This window comes from Galeopterus variegatus, unplaced genomic scaffold (genome assembly GCF_000696425.1).
Source record: "Galeopterus variegatus unplaced genomic scaffold, G_variegatus-3.0.2 Scaffold4442, whole genome shotgun sequence".
Lineage (NCBI taxonomy): Eukaryota > Metazoa > Chordata > Mammalia > Dermoptera > Cynocephalidae > Galeopterus > Galeopterus variegatus.
In genome coordinates, this window is record NW_007730553.1 from 25,372 (window position 1) to 31,713 (window position 6,342).

At 43.6% G+C, this 6,342-nt stretch overlaps 1 protein-coding gene across 1 annotated transcript in view; it reads left to right on the forward strand.

Annotated features, from left to right (window-relative positions):
- LOC103603099 (pecanex-like protein 2) overlaps positions 1 to 6,342 on the forward strand; it is a gene marked incomplete at its 3' end in the record, with an annotated part of 149,955 nt that overhangs the window by 19,138 nt on the left and 124,475 nt on the right. The gene's annotated exons all lie outside the window — the stretch shown is intronic.

Here is a 6,342-nt window from a genome sequence, read left to right on the forward strand (position 1 = left end):
ATATATATATATATATATATATATATATATATATATATATATATATATATATATATATATTATAGCTAGTGTATTTTTGTAGATATGGCTTTCTAGTGCTCTTTAATTCCTCAGTAAATTCTAGAGAAAATGCTCTAAACTCTGAATAATTTCAATTATTTGAAATTTATTGAGGATTGATTTATAGTGAAGATGGTCTATTGTATAAATACTTTGCAAATGTTTTATGTATGTGTGTGTGTGTCTGTGTGTATTTGACTAAACTTAAAAAAATAGACATACCTCTGTCATTAATTGATAGAAAAGCAGACGAAAATCTGTAAGGATAAAGAATATTTGAACAAATGATTAGCAGATTTAACTAATGGACATTTATAGAATACTGCACCTTAGGAGTGGAAATAAACCATTCTTTTAAAGCACATATGGACATTTACAAAACTGATCATATTCTTTGCCATAAATCAAGTCTAACAGTCCTTCAGAGCATGTTGTCTGGAATTGAATGAGGGATCACAGATTATCAGAAAATTACCATATGTAGGTGTACATGTTTAGAAGCAATATCCTTCAAAATAACCCGTGGGTCAAAGGAATCCTAATGCAAATTAGAAAATATTTTGAACTGAACAATAATAAAAGTATATCGAAATTTGTAGATTGCAACTAATACCATGCTTAGAGGAAACTGTATTGGTTTAACTTCATATATGGGATAGGCAGGGGTAAGCATAAAAGAAATGAGAAGCATTCATCTCAGGAAGTTAGAAAAAGAAGAGCAAATTAATCTCAGGCACAGCAGAAGAGAGGAAAACATAAAGATAAGAACATAGATTAACAAAAGAGAAAACAAACCTTTGATAGAAAAGATCCGCAAAGTCAAACCTTTCTTTGAAAAGACTAAAAAACTTGATATATCCCTGATGAGTGAAAGAATAAATCACAGATAACTGATTTTAAGAATGAAAAGGCACACATCAGTGCATATTTTACAGGCATCTAAAAAAGAATCACAAGAGGACAGTATAAAAGACTTTATACAAATAAGGTAGAAAACTATGATGAAATGAACAAGTTCCTAGAAAAAATATATTTACCCAAAAGACAAAGGAAGCAAAACATTCAAATAGGTCTAAAATTATTAAAGCTATTGCATTTAAAATCCATCTGGATGATTCATCTGGATTGGTTATTCTCTAGGCCTGCTGTTTTGTGAGCTGTTATCTAGGGAATTCTTTTTTGTTTTTTGTTTTTTTCCTTTTATAATACCTGTTCCCTTCGTGCTATGACTTTGTCTTCCCTGGTGCATTTATTCTGTTTGTGAAGTATATTTTCCAGTAGCTCTGAGAAAGGGTGATGAGAGTGGAGCAGACTTTTGTGGTTCTCTGCATCGCATAGATTTGGGCCACCCTTGGATCCTTAACTGACTTTTGGATGTTAAACCAGCCTTGAATTCCTGGGCTGAATCCTGCTTGGTCATGGTGTATAAACCTTCTAACATCTTGCTGGATTCAGATTACTAATATTTTGTTAAGGAATTTTGCTTTAATTAAACAAGAGATAATAAATAGTTTTCTTGTTACGTTTCATTTGTTGTTGGTATCAGGGATATTTGCCTCATAAAATGAGTCAGCAAGTATTCTTCCTTCTGTATTTTCTGAAAGTATTTGTGTATGATAATTGCAAGCTATGTTAACAGCAATAATTCTCTTCTACTTTCCAATAGCTCTGCTTTTAATATTGACCTGTTATTTTGTTTTTAATCAATGCAATAGTCCCTCAAATCCCATGGAGATTATTAATCATAATTTTTAAGGGCCCCTCCCCTCTTGTTTTCTTCATGTGTTCTATTTTAATGGGGCCCATTTTCTTGGAGTGTTCAGCTTTTGAGCTTTTAATTCTTTTAACGATTGAATTATTTGCTTATATTGATAAATGAGGGGCTCTGGATTTATGAAGATTCGTAGCTAGCATTACCTCTGTGAGAAATTTTATAAATCACTATTGCACTTTTCTAGCAGCTATGACTTCTCCCACTCGCTCCCACCCAGAGCCCTCTGAGAGTCCAAAGGTGTTTCATGCAGAATAAAGTTAGTAAGGATGGACTGCAGTCCAGCTACTCATGGGGGTCCACAGGATAAAAGCTGACTGGCAGAGGAGGGATCTCTCTTGAGCAACACGGATGCTTGAGCAGCAAAATCATGTCTTCATTAGTCTCAGTGGACAGGCCACTCCAACACAGAGGCTGGGCTGCGTACTTTTGCCAGCCTTTCCTTGTCTAGGGTGCTGGACTACTGCCTTTGGTCATTACTGTCTGCTCTCAGCACAACCCTGTGTTCATCCTCTGCTAGTGTAGTCTCAAGGAGGTCTGTGTCCACTTGGAGTGTGGTCGACAGGGGCAGGTGGTGCAGGAGGCCTTGGGGAGCCAGGCCCATGGGGGTTTTACTGCTCTTCAGAGTTCTGCTCTGCCACACCCCCACTGTTTATGTTTTGGTGACTCAGACACAGCTGAGTCACTGCCCTTCTCTCGCCAGGCATACTGCCCATAAGAAGGGCTGCTAAAGCAAATATACTTTATTTAGCAAGCAATTCCTATCAAATGAAGCCTGTACATGCCTCTGGTCACGAAGCAGCGCTGTTCCAGCTCCTCCGCTATTCCAATATGTCAGTCCCAGGAATTCCCAGGTACACAACATTTCAACTTTCATATCGCTTCTCTCATCCCTTGCCCATTAGATCATGGCCCATACGGGGTGCTGGTAAATGTTTAAGAATTCTGTGTAGAAAACTATAAAATGTTATTGAGAGATCTTAATAAATGAAGGATACATCTTGTTCATTATGGAAAAGCCCAGTATCGAAAAGATGTCCATTCTCTCACAATTGATTAATAGATTCAGTGCAGTCCCAGTCAAAATCACATCAGTTTATGTGGGTGCTTGTAGATATACTGATGCTGAGAGTTAAGGTTGGGGCTGGACATAGAGGTTTCAGAGTCCTCACCATGTGCATCACTGTTAAAGCCAGGACAGTGGCTCAAGACCAGTGGAAAAGGAGCGTGTTTACTTCCCCAGCATGGAGACAGACAGTTGCTGGACCTGGCACCTGCATTCACGCCACGTCCACCTCCACGGCCAGGCTCCTCTGTGGCGTAGCTTACTTTGGCTGCCTCCGCTTCTGCACTCCAAGTTCATTCTTTTTTAATACAATGCAGTTAGGCATCTTCCCACCCCATTGTCTTGTCCTTGGCCTCTTCTATAGCACTTGCCACTAATTACCTCTTCTCTGGCTTCCTTCCTCTTTTTCTCCTGCCTGCGTGCATAATCCTTGTAATGCACAGTCCTTGGCTCCTTAGTCTACATTCTTTTCCAGGACATCGTCATTCCCTTTCATGGGACTGTCTGCTGATGTCCCCCAAGTCCATGTCTCTATTTCTGACACTTCTAAGCTCCAGAACCATACTCTTCCCACTGCCCTCCAGAGTCCCCCAGCAACTCAAATTCAGTGTAGTCACTGTTCCCTGCAAACCCTTCTGTATTTCATGCACAACGTAGTCATCCCTATGCCAAAGTGACGTCATTAGACACCCTGTTCCTTTACCTCTGCAATGAATTGGTCTCTGAGCCTTAAGTCATATCTGATTCCTCTACATCATGTCTCTTCCTGCTGGTTCAGGTGTTGAACATTATCCCTGTATGACTGACCATGTCACGTCCATGCTTAGAGCCTTCCAGTGCCTGTCCATTGCCTGAAGGTCTGAAGAACTTCGTATGACCCAGGAAACTGCCCTCAGCTCATCTCACTCATTAAGTTACCCACTGTTCCATTTTCTGCCCTTCCTGGTCCTATCCTCTAGGTACGTTAGACTGTTCTGACATTTTTTCCAAACTGCCATCATTTTCTTTCCTGACATCTCTCTGCCTGGAGAGCTGCTCACATTTATGAGATCTAATGCTTGGCTTGGAGACCCCGTTCTCTGGGGCTCACTGACGCCACCCCTCCTTCACAGAACTGCACGTGCCCCTCCTCGGTGCCCCGCACTGTTCCATACATCTGGAGATATATGCCCATTCCTCCTACAGCACACAGCACATTTTATTGCAAGTCTTCACTGGTCTGCCTGTCTCCTTGCAGTCTGTGAACTCCTTCAAGGCAGAGACTATATTTTATTTATATTGTTTTCTCAGTCTTCAGCAAAATGCTTGGCACACAGGAGGTGCTCAATAAATGTTTGATGGATCAGGACACATGAACAAGGGCATTGCCTGCATGAAGGAACAGACCTGTCATGTGGCCGCTCCTCCTGTGTCCACGCACACAAAGGTGGTCCTTTAGTGTGGAGTCGATTGAGTGACTGATTCATTAAACATTTATAAAGTACCTGGTGGGCTTCAAGCATTGAGGGGATGGTCGAGCAAGTATCCACTGTGTCTTTGAGAAAATTACTCTTCCAGCACAGAAAGCAGCAGTGTGACATTTTGGCAAGTCATGCCCACACATCAGCGGAGAGTAGAATGACAAGCCCTTAAGGTCGAAGGCAGGCACGGCACTGGGAGGCTTTTCCTGCAAGCTGGTGACTTTCCATGTCCTGACCCTCTCCTCGGCATGAGGCTATCAGCTGGGAAAGCTGGCATGGCTTTCCAGGGCATGACTCAGGCAGCCACGAGCAGCTGCTGCTGCAGACCAGAACCCGGTCAGGGCACACGCAGGTGACAGCATCAGAGAAGTGTGATGGGTTTGAGATGGAGGAGGCAGACGTGATGCAGGGAAGGCACGTTTGGGGATGAGGGACCCTTCTCATGCTTATTCCTAAGAGAGATACGTTCCCCTTTATCTCTCCCTTTCCAACACCTGCTCTCTGCAGTCTGAAGTGTATCTGTTATAAATCATAAAGACACAGTACTTTAAGGTTATTAGTTCGATGATTTCTCCTCCTGGGTTTTCCTATCTAAACAGCATAGAAAGACTTCGACTAACATTCTTTTTTTTTTTTTTTTTTTTGTCTTTTTGTCTTTTCTTCGTGACCAGCAACGGATCGCAACCCTCAGTGTCGCGCCCGTACCGGATGGGGACCGGCTACGGGATCGCAACCCTCGGTGTTGCCCCCGCTCCTCGCTCAGCCAGTGAGCGGCCGGTCTGTATGTGGGATCTGAACCCTCGGTGGGAGCACCGCCGCGCTTCCCAAGCGGCACACTGTAGCAGTGCGCCACCAGGCCGGCCCAGTCGACTAACATTCTAAATAGCAGATTAATGCCTGGAATTATGTTCTAGGACACGCAGATTCACTAAGGCTCTTGAAACTATTCCAGGAGGACGGTTATCTTCTTTATCCGCCAAGTTGGACAACAGGGGTTGGAGGAGAAAAAGCCAGAGGAAAAAAGGTCAGAGTCAAAGGATCAGGTAGAGCCCAGACCAGCAGAACATCTGGGGCCAGCTGTTCACTAAGGAGAATGAAGCTTTGCAGGCGGTGCTGGGGGAGAAGTCACATTGAATGGTGCGTGATGGGACCTTGAGTTGGGTAAATCTTTTGGTGCAGGTGGCAAAAAAGACCAAAGCCATTTACTCGTCCCTTATGTAGCCTGTCCCTTCTGCATAAAAACACGCTTACTTAGCCTGTCCGTTATGCATAAAACACCCTCAGTCACTTAGTCTGTCCCTTCTGCATAAAATACCGTTACTCACCTAGCCTGTCCCTTCTGCATAAAACATCCTCACTTAGCCTGTCCCTTCTGCATAAAAACACCCTCACTCACTTAGCCTGTCCCTTCTGCATGAAACACCGTCACTCACTTAGCCTGTCCCTTCTGCATAAAACACCCTTACTCACTTAGCCTGTCCCTTCTGCATAAAAACACCCTCATTCACTTAGCCTGCCCCTTCTGCATAAAAACACCCTTAGCCACTTAGCCTGTCCCTTCTGCATGAAACACCCTCACTCACTTAGCCTGTCCGTTCCACATTAAACATCCTCACCTAGCCTGTCCCTTCTGCATGAAACACCCTCAGTCACTTAGCCTGTCCCTTCTGCATGAAACACCCTCACTCACTTAGCCTGTCCTTTCTACATAAAACATCCTCACCTAGCCTGTCCCTTCTGCATGAAACACCCTGAGTCACTTAGCCTGTCCCTTCTGCATGAAACACCCTCACTCACTCAGCCTGTCCCTTCTGCATAAAAACACGCTTATTTAGCCTGTCCCTACTGCATGAAACACGCTCACTCACCTAGCCTGTCCCTTCTGCATGAAACACCCTCACTCAGTCTGTCCTTTGCATAAAACCATCTAGAGTTTGCAGCCTTCCGGGCCCCCTAGCAGAGGAGCGGGGCGGGGCGGGGCGGGG